Source organism: Coenobita brevimanus, chromosome 35, assembly GCF_032717465.1.
Source record: "Coenobita brevimanus isolate Jiangsu-jjx chromosome 35, ASM3271746v2, whole genome shotgun sequence".
In the NCBI taxonomy this organism is placed as follows: Eukaryota; Metazoa; Arthropoda; class Malacostraca; order Decapoda; family Coenobitidae; genus Coenobita; species Coenobita brevimanus.
This window is the reverse complement of record NC_136988.1, coordinates 4,530,069-4,543,770: the sequence shown is the minus strand read 5'-3', so window position 1 is coordinate 4,543,770 and position 13,702 is coordinate 4,530,069.

Below are 13,702 nucleotides of genomic sequence, written 5' to 3'. Positions count from 1 at the left end.
GGTGAGTAAGAAGGAGTAGAAAAAACGAGTGGAATCTTCCGCATTCTATCCAAGGACGCACGGGCAGTGTTACAATCACCACTCCAGGCAGTGCTGCCAACACTAGCCGGCTGGGCCAAGGCCATGGCCAGTGGCGCGAGCTTGGAGCCACGTGCAAAAACATGAAAAAACACTGGTCTTCAACTCATTCATACTCATCGACGGGACCACCTAGAGACCTCGGGATACCTTCATTGGAAAGAGGAAGAGTTGATGAGTCTTATGAACTTTTATTTGAATCTCTAGCTATTATAGTTTGTCAGGTATAAGGGTTTGAAGTAAGGGTATTTTTGCCAATATCTCAGAATTCGCCTGTAGGGAGGAGTGTGCAGCGGCCGGGAACCCCCCGGTGGCTAAGGGTTAAGGCCATAGCTTGGGCTTCACTAAAGTCACTAAAGTCTACGGGAGTGAAACACCCAATTTTCCAAAAAACATTAGTGAATGGCAGAAGGATAGGGCAGCTCCTAGAGAATCGCTCACATCTAAAAATGGTCCTTGTCATATCCTAAGCTTCTTTCACTTCCAAGGTAACAGATGAGAGAGAGAGAGAGAGAGGTGGGGCAGGGGGGACTACTAGGAGTTACAAGGGCAGTCAGTCACTCAAAAGTATTCTATTATCATGCCAGGGAGATACTGTGAATGAAGTTCTCAGGTACACGTTACTCCTCTAACAGTAATGTAAAATATAGCAGAGATGAAGGCGGTAGCGCAGTCGGTAGAGAGGTGGCCTACAGTCCTACCGGACCCAGGTTCAAATCTCCACTGGGACAGGGAACAGTTTAAGGATTTGAATTTAATGAAAGCAGATTTTACTGATCTACCAGAAGACCCGTCGACATGTCGTAAAAATACCCCCTCTAATACCAATACACCAGTCCTGTATGAGACAGCCCTAGCATGTATTCAACATGAACAGTGGGTGTCGCCGAAGTGGTGACATGTAGAGGTGTATGGTATGTAGGAGGACTACTGGGCCTTGAGAGCAGGCTGTGAAGCCTATGCCCAGAGTCGGATATATTAAAAAAAAAAAAAAAAAATCTTTCCTACCTGAAGTGTGGGTACTAATTATGAAGCACATGTAACCTGGAAGAAGAAAGCTGGGCTGGGAAATTTTGTAGGGAAGAAGGAAATATTCTATTTGCCAATAAAGTAGTTCTAACAAAACTTGGCTAGCCTTGTCTTGAAGTGTTCTATCTAGAGCTGTCAACTCCCTGCTCCAAGTATGTCAGGCATTAAACTTGAAGAAATTAATGGCTGTATCATGGAAGAAACCCTTTAAGAGTAGATTGCATCCATTGTTCCTCGTGAAAACGCTGTTCAAGCGAAATATCTGCTGATGGTTTGTTTTCGGATCCAGGAAGTGTTTTGAAAACCTCAGTTAGATGTCTGTGCAAATGTCCGCAAATGTCTTGTCCGTTTTCTTGGTCTATTTCGTTATTCTCGGAATTAATTATTTTAATAGCATTCATCCTCCTCGCTTTCTGTCCTCTCTCAATTTCTCTTCTTCTTTTGCAGTCACCACATTTACTCCTATTCAGTTCCTTATCCATTCACTCTCTTTCCTCTTACAAGTTCTCAGCCGTTCATTTGACGATCCTACGAACTCTCCTCCTCAGTCTCTCATCCCACTCGCTCCCTCTCCTGCGTTTATTCATCCTCCTCAATTCCTACCTTCCCGCCCCTCAATTTACTCCTAACCTCAAAGTCTGATCTTCTTAGTAACCATCTCTGATCCCTCCTTGTTTAACTCAACTCTCTCCTTCTCCTCCCTTTCGTATCTCCTTCATACCCCCAATGTTTTACTTCCACTCAGCTTTTCCTTCTATTCCTTTTCTCTTTATTCTGTTTCTTCTCTTCGTTTAATCTTTTTTTCACATTTTCTCTCCTACTGTTTCACTTCCCCTTTTTCTTATTGCTTTTTTTTTTTTTTACCTTCTTATTGTCTCAACCTTCTACCCCTCCTACTATAATTCATTCTCTTTCTATGCTCTCCTACTTCCTTATCCTATTCTTTTCCTGTTCCTAATTTCTCTATCTATCTGTCCCTTTCTAAAACATTATTTATTCTGTTTTACTCCTTTCTCCGCGTTCATCACTCCATTCTCCTCCCCCCCTTTTCTTTCCTTACATTCTCCTTCTAATTCTGAACGACTGATCATGCTATATTTTTTACTCTATCACAGCCTACCCTCCTTCCGTTCCAAGCATTTTCCATTTTGTCTTTCCCTCTTCTCGTTATCTCTCATTTGCTTCTATATTTCTTCCGTCTTTCCTCTCCTATTCTTCCTCCCTCTTTCTTGTTTCTACCTTGGCTCCTATTCCATTACCCACCCTATTATAACAGTACCTTACCTTCCCCTCCCCATACCATTCTACTGCCCCATTCTCTTCCTCCCATCTACCTTTTCTTCTCTTCTCTTCTCTCCTCTTCCATATCTCTTGTCTTCCCTTCCTTTTTCCTCCATCCATCAGCTCCCTGCCTCCTTCTCTCCTATTCATCTACCATCTCTCATCCCACTGGCCCCTCTCCTGAGCCAATATCTCATCCAATCTCTACTAAAGACGATAGGCGCAGCTCTCAGTAGATCCTTCCCTAATTTGCGAAGTCGGTTCAGACTGGCTCGTGGATATGGTCTCTCTCTCTCTCTCTCTCTCTCTCTCTCTCTCTCTCTCTCTCTCTCTCTCCGTGGTAGGCCTGGTCATACATTAACTAACAGCTTCGTCCCCCAGTAATCGTAGTGTTGGAACTTCGTAGCCACCATTTATATATATGTAACTCTTAACTCTTTAGTCTTGTAATATTTAAGTCTTGAGTTTTGGTTAAAGTTATTTTGGTAATCGAAGAGCAGGAGGAGTTAAAGATGAATACAAGGAGTTGATCTTGATTTATTATCTTCGGAGAAAGTCTAAGTTGAGCAGCGTATGTATTACAATCTATCTATCTATCTATCTATATACCTAGGCTGCTTCCCCCAAGGAAAGGGAGGTAGCCGAGACAGGACGACTCACTCTCCATTTACTCATCCATTCAAACACATTTATTCGCATCTTAGCCCCAAAGGGGAGAACGGACAGATCCTCACCGCACCACACAAGGGACTTAATATTCTAACTAAGTCTAGTTGGACTCCTCTTCTTATTCGCTCTCTCTACTACCTGCCGGTTCTATGGCTAGTTCCCTTCTGAGCTCTGATTCCTACATACTCGTTTAGCAGGGGTCGTGTCACGTGTGCTATACTGTCGTGGAAGCTTCTAGAATACTGTAAGTCTGTGTGTATGCACTGCTTCCGGTGCATGACCAACATTTCTTCACTTAACGAGTTGCAAGCTAATTTCCCGTGCCCACACCTTGTCTGTTGCTCTATCTATCTATCTATCTATCCATCCATCATGCTGTCTGTTATGATTTGTATTTATAATATGGAGTCCTGACATCGCTCGGTCACGCCAACTGGCGGTCCTCCGACAGCAATCATTATTGACATATTCTAATCTATTAATACATAACACTGATTATAATATTGTATAGATATAATATTCATGTTAATATTGCAGTGATCCAGTAACATTACATTTTAAACAAGTTGTATAAATAACTGAATAAATGCAATATGGTTAAATTGGTTATTGTATGACATTTTGTAAGATGTGTAAATATAACAGTAAAATGCATATATGTAAAAAAAAAAATTGTTCAAAGATAAGATTATGGTAAGAGCTATTAATATTTCATATAGAGATAATGATACTGGTATTCTTCCATATCATGTGTCATTCTTCTTTTTTTTCTTTTTTTTTTTTATAAAATTAATACTATATACAAAATATGTACACTTCATTCAGGGCGGTTAACTTGAATGCTTACTCTACCCCCTCTAAATACTGACTCCAAATTTGCAACTCTTGCATGCATTCTGTGTATTGCGAACAGCACTTCCGCAAATACAATACAGAAGATAATAAAGACATTAGGTGCTGGACCATACACATAATATGGGTTGAACATACTCAAACTCAAATCTTCCCAGGGCTTCATTGTTTCATTGATCAGTTGCATAGTTTCAAACTTAGATGAAGTCAACTTAATACCTGTGCTCATGTTTAAGTCCATATTAGGCAGTGGGTGGAAATGTTTGTGTGTATGATTGAGGATGGCATAGTGATTGATGGTGGATAAAGTGGACATGGATGGTATAAATACCGCAAAGTGGTCTGTTTTTTTTTTTTTATGTGAGGAAGAAGGAACCAAGGGCCATGAGCCTACAATAACAGTTCCCTCCAAGAGAAAAACAAAATACAATAGACAGCCAAATTCAAGATCCGATCATTTCAAGATGCCTGGACACACTGCGTTTGAAAGACTGGAGATCATAGGCAGTAGGAAATACAGACAGAGGGAGACAGTTCCAGAGTTGACCTGTTGCATAAATGAAGGACTGGGGGTAACGGTTAACTCTTGCATTAGAGTTGGACAGAAAAGGGATGAGAGTTTGCTGCTAGACGGGTGCTACGCTCCCGTCATAGAGGTGGAGGAATGCATGCAGACAGTTCAGAGGAGCAGTGACCATGATAGAAAAGAGATAAATGTGCAACAGTGCGACGAAGAGAAAGAGGTTGAAGGGAGTAAGTAAGAGGAGCAGAGTTAATGACACAAATAGCCTTTGACTCCACCCTATTGAGAAGAGCTGTATGTGGGGAGCCTCCCCACACATGAGAGTTGTACTCCACTCAGGGGCCGATAAAACCCCTGTATAGAGTCAACAATTGTGCAGGGGTAAAGAAGGAACGGACTTGGCTTAGCTCACCTAATCTCTTGGAAGCAGATTTTACAAAAGATGTAATATGATCTTTCCAAGATAAGTCCCAAGTGAATGAAACTCCAAGCATGTTCAAGGATGATGCAGGATTAAGTTGAATATTATTAAACATTAGTGGGTATACCTGTGGAAGATTTTGTCGGGTTGATAGGTGTAAGAACTGAGTCTTTGATGCATTAAAAACAACCAGATTATTGTTACCCCAGTCAGAGATACGAGCCAAGTCAGACATTAGGCACGCCATTGCCTCATCCCTTGATTGTTGAGGTAACTGCTGGGATGGGCGTTGCGGGAACTGAATGGAAAGGTGAAGGGTGGAGTCATCAGCGTATGAGTGGATGGGGTTAGATGTACCGCTTAGAAGGTCATTGATGAATAAGAGGAAGAGAGTTTGTGATAGAACAGAGCCCTGGGGAATACCACTGTTGATAGTTCTAGGAGAAGAACGATGGCCATCTACAACAGTAGCTATAGATCGACCAGAAAGGAAGCTAGCGATGAAGGCACAGATAGAAGGATAGAAACTGTGAGAGGGCAGTTTGGAAATTACAGATTTATGCCAGACTCAATCGAAAGCCTTTGAGATGTCAAGTGCAATGGCAAAGCTTTCACCAAAGTCCCGAAAGGAGGATGACCAAGAGTCTGAAAGGTAGATGTGAAGATCGCCAGTGGAGCTTTCCTGATGGAACCCATACTGACGATCACAAAGAAGGTTGTGATAGGAAAGATGCCTTAAAATTTTTCTATTGAGAACTGACTTGAAAACTATTGAAATACAGGACGTTAAAGCAATTGGACGATAGTTGGAGGGTTGGGAGTGGTCACCCTTCTTTGGGACTGGCTGATTGAGAGAAAACTTCCAGCAAGAAGGAAAGGTACAAGTTGACAGACAAAGGCGAAAGAGTTTGCCTAGGCAGGGTGTAAGCACAGAAGCACAGTTCTTGAGAACAACAGGAGGGACTCCATCAGGCCCATATGCCTTGTTAGTATTGAGGCCAGTGATGGCAGAAAATACATCAGCTGAAGAAATTTTAATGTCAGCCATGAGGAAGTCAGAGGGGGGAAGTGAAGGAGGAACAGCACCGGAATCGCCTAAGGTGGAACTGGAGGAGAAAGTCTGTGTGAAGAGATCTGCTTTATCAGTACAAGAAATAGCTACAGAACCATCAGAGTAGAAAAGAGGAGGGAAGGATGATGAGGTAAAGTTGTTAGAAAGGTTTCTGGCAAGGTGCCAGAAGGAGCAGGAAGAATTCGAGTTGGAGAGTTGAGAGTATTTAGTACGGATGAAATTATTTTTAGCAGAGCAAAGAACAGACTTAGCACGATTCCGGGCAGAAACGTAAAAATGATGTGATTCAGGGGTGGGTTGGCTCCGGTACCTTTTGTGGGCCCTCTCCTTGTTGCAGACAACATTAGAACAAGCGTGATTAAACCAAGGCTTTATTGCGTTTGACAAAGGATACGAGAAAGGAATGTATGCTTTCATGCCCGAGAGAATAACCTCCGTAATGCGCAAGGCACACTCAGATGGCTCCCGACCGTAGAAGCAATAATCATTCCAGGGAAAATCGAAAAAGTACTGCCTAAGGGCCTCCCAATTCGTGGCCCCCAAATGCCACAGGCCGTATCGGAGTGATACAGGTTAAGGTGATAAGGTTGTGATCGGAGGAGCCCAACAGAGAGAAAAGATTAACAGTGTAAGCAGAAGGATTAGTTGTAAGGATGAGGTCAAGTATGTTGGAGCTCTCTCCAAGGCTGTCTGGGATATGGGTAGGGTGCTGTACAAGCTGCTCTAGGTCATTATGGATAGAAAATATGTAGGCTTGTTCACCAGGTGGATCAGTGAAAGGAAAGGAGAGCCAAAGGTGGTGGTGAACATTGAAATCTCCTAAAATGGAGATTTCAGAGAAAGGAGAAATGGATAGAATGTGTTCCATCGTAGAAGTAAGAAAGTCGAAGAACTTTTGATAGTAGAATTAGGAGATAAGTAAACAGCACAGATATATTTAGTCAGAGAATGACAGGAAAGCCAAAGCCAGAGTGTAGAGAATTCAGAAGAATCGAGTTCAGGAACACGAGAGCAATATAAGTCGTTGCGTATATATACAAAACAGCCACCTTTGGCTTTGAAATGAGTATAGAGAAAGTAGGAGGATACAGAAAAGGGTTTGCTGTCAGTTGCCTCAGACAGCTGAGTCTCAGTTAGAAAGAGAAGGTGAGGTTTAGGGGAGGAGAGGTGGTGCTCAACAGAGTGAAAGTTAGAGGAAAGGCTGCGAATGTTGCAGAAATGAAGAAGAAATGAGTCAGACAGTGGTTCCAGGCAGCTCAAGTTGTCAACGGGAGAGGTGTTATGTCTAATCCTGATGCTGAAGTATGAGATGGTGGTATATCTGGACAGACTATGTAAACTGATGTGTTATGAATGAAATAAAAAAAAAAACTGAGGGTCCAATGCGTTGATGGTGTACAAGCTTGTCTGGAGCAAGAGTGAAGTTACAGTGATTACGAATGTTGTGATTTCTTATAACAGCCATTTCACAAGGGACTGTTTTAGTAGGTTGAATTGTGAAAATGTACGCAGGACAAAGGTGAACAGCATGTAAGGATGTGTGGCACTTTTGTTCAATCATTGATTCACTTGCGAAAGCGACAATGTTCCGTGTCTTGGAGACCATGATGAGTTCGGTGTCTGTGTTGATGTTGATGATGACCAAAATGTTATTATTCTTAGAAGGGAAGGGGTGTGTTTCGTTTAGTGTGAACAGGTCGTCAGTTATGAATGGTACATGAACTACTACTGATGTTGGTGTTAGTGTTGCTTCTAAATATGGATAATATTGCATGAAATCCCTACTTCGGAACAAAGGCTTCAATTTATGTTTATGTATGCCTTGACTAATTATCTTACGTAGCTCATGAACTGGAAGTCAGTTGTGATCTTGGCATTACCGGCATTCGAAATTCCTTGCATTAGTGCCCTGTAACGAACTCTAGTGTTGTCTAATTGGAGTAGAATTGTGTCAATGTGTTCCGTGATGATGGAGAAGTGTTGGAAAAGTGCTATGTTACCTTCCATGTCATTTACTTTATCTACACTTTCGAGAGCTATGTTTTCGGCTTTTTTTTTTTTTTTTAAGATTTTTCACGATTGTCTTCATTGCTGGGTCATGTCCTGCGATGAATTTATCTTGGTATGTTAGTACCTGAGCTATTGTATTAAATTTGTTGTTTATTTCTTGAAGGTCTTCCTCTGTAGCCAATCCAAAGTTGTTCCCAAGAACTGCACCACCCATGTTGAACAAACCGCGCTTTTGGCGAGTAAGTGTGATGTTGTTCTTGGCGCTCAGTACCTCCGTTCCATGAGATGGGAGATCTTGGATCATGATGAGCATAGCTGACTTTAGCTTGTTCTATTTTCCATTTCGGTAACTTCACTGTCACCCACTTCCTTTGTGTTATGTGCTTGTGAAACGTAGCTCCTATCATGAAGTCCAAGGTCCTCATGGGTCTCGCGATGTTTTCTAGATAAGAAGGTAATTCGTTTAAGTAATCCAGACAGATTTCAGTACTCATGACATCTTTTACTATTGACCTCGTGGCCGTTGGAGCTATGGGGCAGCCTTGCCGCACTATGTGTTGAGGGTCTAAGTGAGCATATCCTCTTGCTATGTAGAGAATCTATAGCATAAGTCCCTTTATCGTTACCTACCGACAAAAAAATAAAAATTTATTAATTTTCTAATATGGTCATGCTGTTGTCGATGATAATGATGATGTGCGTTACGGTTGACTACGGAAAAGAATAACTTGCTTGTTATTTTATTTGTAGAAGGAGTTTAAATCGATATTTAAATCATGTAAATGATGTACTGTAGATTTTATTGGAACAGTTACACCTATGTTTGATTGTTTGGTATATGACCTTAATTTATTTTTGTAATTATTGTTGTTGTTTTCTTGATTGGTTTCATGAATTATGTTCGGTTGTTCGGTGCTAACCAAGGCTGTTTAATTATTGGATAGTTCCCTTGAAACTCGTTTTAAATGGCCAATATGAACTTATTTCTCTTCGCCACTTGACAGTGACCTAATTAAAACTTTGTTTGCTTTTATGTTAATTACTCTGTATGGGTCCTCAAATTTTGGGGATAATTTATTGTCTCTCGTATGAATGATACCATAGACAATGTCTCCTAAGCTGATAGGCGAATCTCATGCCTTTTTATTAAATGACTTCATCATTTCTTCCTTGGACATCGTTAATTGTTTTTTTACTCTTTTATGTATATCCTGGAATTTACGTAAACGGAGTTTAGAGTAATAATCGTAATTGTATATGGGCAGACTATCACCGTCTAGGAGCTCATATGGTAGTTTTTTATCTGTCCCATATATAATGAAATGTGGTGTGTCACCTATGGATTTATTTATAGATCCATTAATTGAGGCTTCTACTTTGGAAATCCAATCATCCCAGCTTGTATAATTTTCATTGAGAATGTGTCGTATTACATCTAATACTTTTTTGTTTTGTCTCTCTACTAACCCATTAGATGCTGGGTGATAGGCTAAAACGTTAACCTTTATGATATTGTATTGTTTACATATTTCTTGTAAGATATCAGAATTAATTTCTTCTCCATTATCACTTATTAGTACCTTTGGGGTAGTAAGGCGACATATTACATTATCTGTTCTTGCCTTTGTTACTGTGTCTGCTCTTTTGTCTTTAATCGGGCCTAAAATTACAAAACGGGAAAAATGATCCATTGCTACGAATAGGTATTGGTTATAATTGTACTGTATGATAATGGCATTTTGAGTAAATCAACTGCGACAACGTCCCATGGTTGATATGTTACAGGGTAATTACCTATTGGTGCAGGTAAATTTGGTATCCTTTGTGTTTTTTACATGATTTGCATCTGTCTATATGATTGTTTATATTTTTTAGTAATGATGGCCTGTAATATAACAACTGAGCTTGTTTGAATGTCCTATCCTCTCCAGCATGTCCTGCGTGTGGGCTATCGTATATCGTTCGTAATACTTGTGGTATCATCCCATTAGGTACTACCAATTGTTTATTATTTCTTCGGCGTTTTGGTTGCCCTGGGTTGATCCTGTATAAGGCATTATTGATTATTGTGCTTTGTTCTAATGTTACTTGTAGTTTGGATAATTGTATGTCATCTCCACTTTCTAACTTGTATATAACTTTAGACCATGTTGGATCAAGTCTTTGTGCTTTTGCAATTTCGTCGTGCTTTGGGATGCCTCCTTTGAGATCTAATGCCGCGACCTGAATTGTGTTCGGGTTCCTAGATAATGCGTCGGCTACTAGATTCTTTTTGCCTTGTATATAATGAATATATACATTGTAGTTTTTGACTGTACATTTCCATCTTGCTCTCCTTCCAGAGAGGAGTTTTTCTTTAATCATATCCACTAGCGGTTTATGGTCGGTGAATAGGTGCATTTCGTAACCATATACCAAATCTCGAAACTTCTGTAATCCAAAAATCACTGCAAGTACCTCTAAGTCTTTAGTGCAATAAATTTTGTCTGCACCTCTTATTTGTCTGCTGGCAAATGCAGTTGGTTGATTCTGACCTCTTTTATCTTTTTGCATCAATACAGCCCCTAATCCTTTAACTGACGCATCTGTAAAGATAATAAAAGATTTTGTGAAATCCGGATATGCCAAACAAGGTGCATTTGTTAGTTTAATTTTTAATTTGTTAAATGCTTGTTTTTGTTCTTCTTCCCATTGGAATATAGCATCTCTTTTGAGTAGTTGGAATAGAGGAAAGGCTATATGAGAGAATTGTTGTACGTATGACATATAGTACCCAGCTAGACCTAGAAATTGTCTAACTTCGTCATTTGTAGTGGGTTCAGGAAAGTCTCTCACTGCCTGTATTTTGTCATCAGTGGTGTGAATACCATTAGAACTTAATTTGTGGTCTAAGAAATTGATTTCCTTAAAGCAAAATTTGCATTTAGAAAGCTTAATTCTTAACCCGCCCCGTCCCATCGATGTATAGGTACGTTGCAACATTTTGCTTTGCCAGTCCCAACGACGTACTGGTACGTTGTGCAATTGCAAGGTCCCTAATTTGCACAATTTTCAATTTTTGTGCGTGATTTTTCGTACGTATACACGGGACACCTTCCTCTATTCCTCTACAAGATGCCCAGCAGGGACAATGCCTTACACCGAATAACCTCCCCCCTCCCACCCTCATGCCATTGTCTCGGCAATTCACCTGTTACAAGTGACCTGGCCAATAAAGACAGTCACGGCCAGAGTGATTCCCCAATCGATGACAATGTGGAGGACAAAGTTTACATAGGATTAGAGAAAGAAACAGTCAGAAATAATGATCAGGTAATGTGGCAAAAGAAGGTCAGGTATGGTGATGAGTTAGTGAGTAAAACAATGCTTATAATGCCTATATTACTGTTGGAAAACCAATATACTCTCGTACCACATATAAATTCGTACCAAGTAAATAAATAAATACCGTTTATGAGTGGTGTGAAATAGTTACCCTCCTATAGAACTCATTTTCTTTGGTGCCAACCTGTTAGAAAACCCAGTCAGGTAAGGAGGTATGGTACCTGGATCGAGTATTTTAAACCTCAGGTGAGTGTTTTCTCTAATTTTCAATGTTTCTCACCAAAAGTGGAGGTTTTAGCAAAAAGAAAAAATTTTCGAAAATACCTCGGGATTGGGGGGTGTCAGAGGTGCGAAATAGCTCGGGACAAGACGGGTTAAATCAGCATCACCAAGCTTTTGTAAGAGTAGGTCTAATTTCTGGAGATGTTCTGTGATATCTTTCGTTGCGATGATAATATCAAGTTAAAGAAATATTCATTGTCCTAAAATTCCGGACAATATTTAATTCATAAGACGCCGGAATGTGCCTGGGACTGTCCTCAGTCCCATTGGCATCCTTCTATACTGCTTGTATCCTCTATTTGTGGAAAAGGCAGTGTATTTACGTGCCTCCTGATCTACAGGAATTTGATAATAACCACTTAGCAAATCGATCGTGGAAAATACATTATTTTCTGGTCCAATATTCTGTAGGATGTCGCTTAGCAATGGCATGGGAAATCGGTCTGGGATTGTGTGATTGTTTAGTTTACGGTAATCTACTACCTCACGCATTTCTCCATTTTCTTTAGGCATGAAGAATAATGGGGCATTCCACGGGGAGACTGATGGCTCAATAATTCCAAGTTTTAACATTTCATTGACATACTGGTTTGCGAGTGTATGCTGAGATCGTGGGATTCGATAGGCTGGTACGAAAATTGGTGGTGTATCTGGGCGCGTGTTAATCTTTGTGATTAATCAGGTTAGTACACCCTAATTGTTCTCTGGGTAATGCTACGGTGTCCCTGTGTTTTTCCAATAGGGTTAACAAATCATTTTCTGCATCAAATTCACCTGCTCGAATTAATTTCTCTTTTATGCTTTCTCTATCAATAGATTTTACCTCACTTGTGACTCCAGCTAAAATTATTTCCATTACAGGGGCAGGACTTTTTTCAATATTAACCATACAAGTCCCCTTTTTCAACTGTACTTGCCCATTCATGTGATTAATTAGAAATATCTGAGTTTGCCCATCGTCGTTCATCTGACATAATGCGTTTTCAGCTGACAATCCTTTTACTTTACATAATTCTTCTAGGACAAGAACAGTACTATTCCGTAATTTGCTCTTTATGGTAACTTTCATATAGGAGTTAGGTGGTATAACTAAATAATTGGTGAGATGGACGGGAGAAACTGATAAATCAGTACCGTTACCTGGGTTTCTAGTCCTGGAGGCTGGGAGGGTGGGGTGTAAGTGGATCTATACACTCATCTGTTTGTGTATGTTTGTTTAAGTTTTTAATATTACCAATTCTTTTTGGTTCTCTTTTACTAATCGGTGAGGACTCTGATGGTATTTCCTCTATGAATTCATTATCAAAGTCTATTCTATTCATTTGTGGGAGTAAAGTTATTTTCCCTGTTCTCATGCATCTTAAGCTCAGTAACATATGAGCTTTAATTGTTAAGTTTTCAACGATATAGAAAAATGCAGAGATTGGTCTTGTAGTCTCTGTGAAACTGATGTTTAACCGTATCATACCTTTTACTGTGATTTGTTTGTTATCTATGGTATATAAGTCTAAATCAGATTCTTCCAGAAAAGTTACTTTCTTCTTATTTTTAAAAATTCTGTTTATTTTTTCTTCTGTTATTAAGTTCACTGGGGAGCCTGTGTCTAAAAATAAGGAAACGTTTTGATCCTCACATACAGCTGGTATCAAGATACACTCATTTCCCAACATGCCTCCTATGTGAATTTTAGACTTGCTTTTCTTTACGTTTGTTCGTTTTTTGTCGTGACTTGGTCTTCCACCGATTTGAAAATGGACACTAGTTTTTCTACTGTTTTACAGTTACTGGTCCAGTGCCCTTGGCACCGATGATGCTTACAGTATGGACCAAATCCTTATGTCTTTTGTCTATCCTCTTTTGTTTTGATAAAGCATTAATTCCTTGTGTGTCCTGGTTTTGCACAATAATGACATACAATGGACCTATCTCCTGACTGTGATCTACGAGATGACTTCCCATATTTAGTGGTGTCTGTGGCACGAGATCTGCTTGGACTGCGCGGAAACTTAAGAAACTGCCTGTAGCCTGGTGTTTGTGATCATAGGCTTGACACTTTTGGTTGTCTGCTCTGCCTACTTTCGGGTCGCGATCGATTTTGTTCTCTGTTTGGGGTAGTTGTAGCTGTTTTCACAGCTGATACTGTCTCAGGCACTCTCATTCT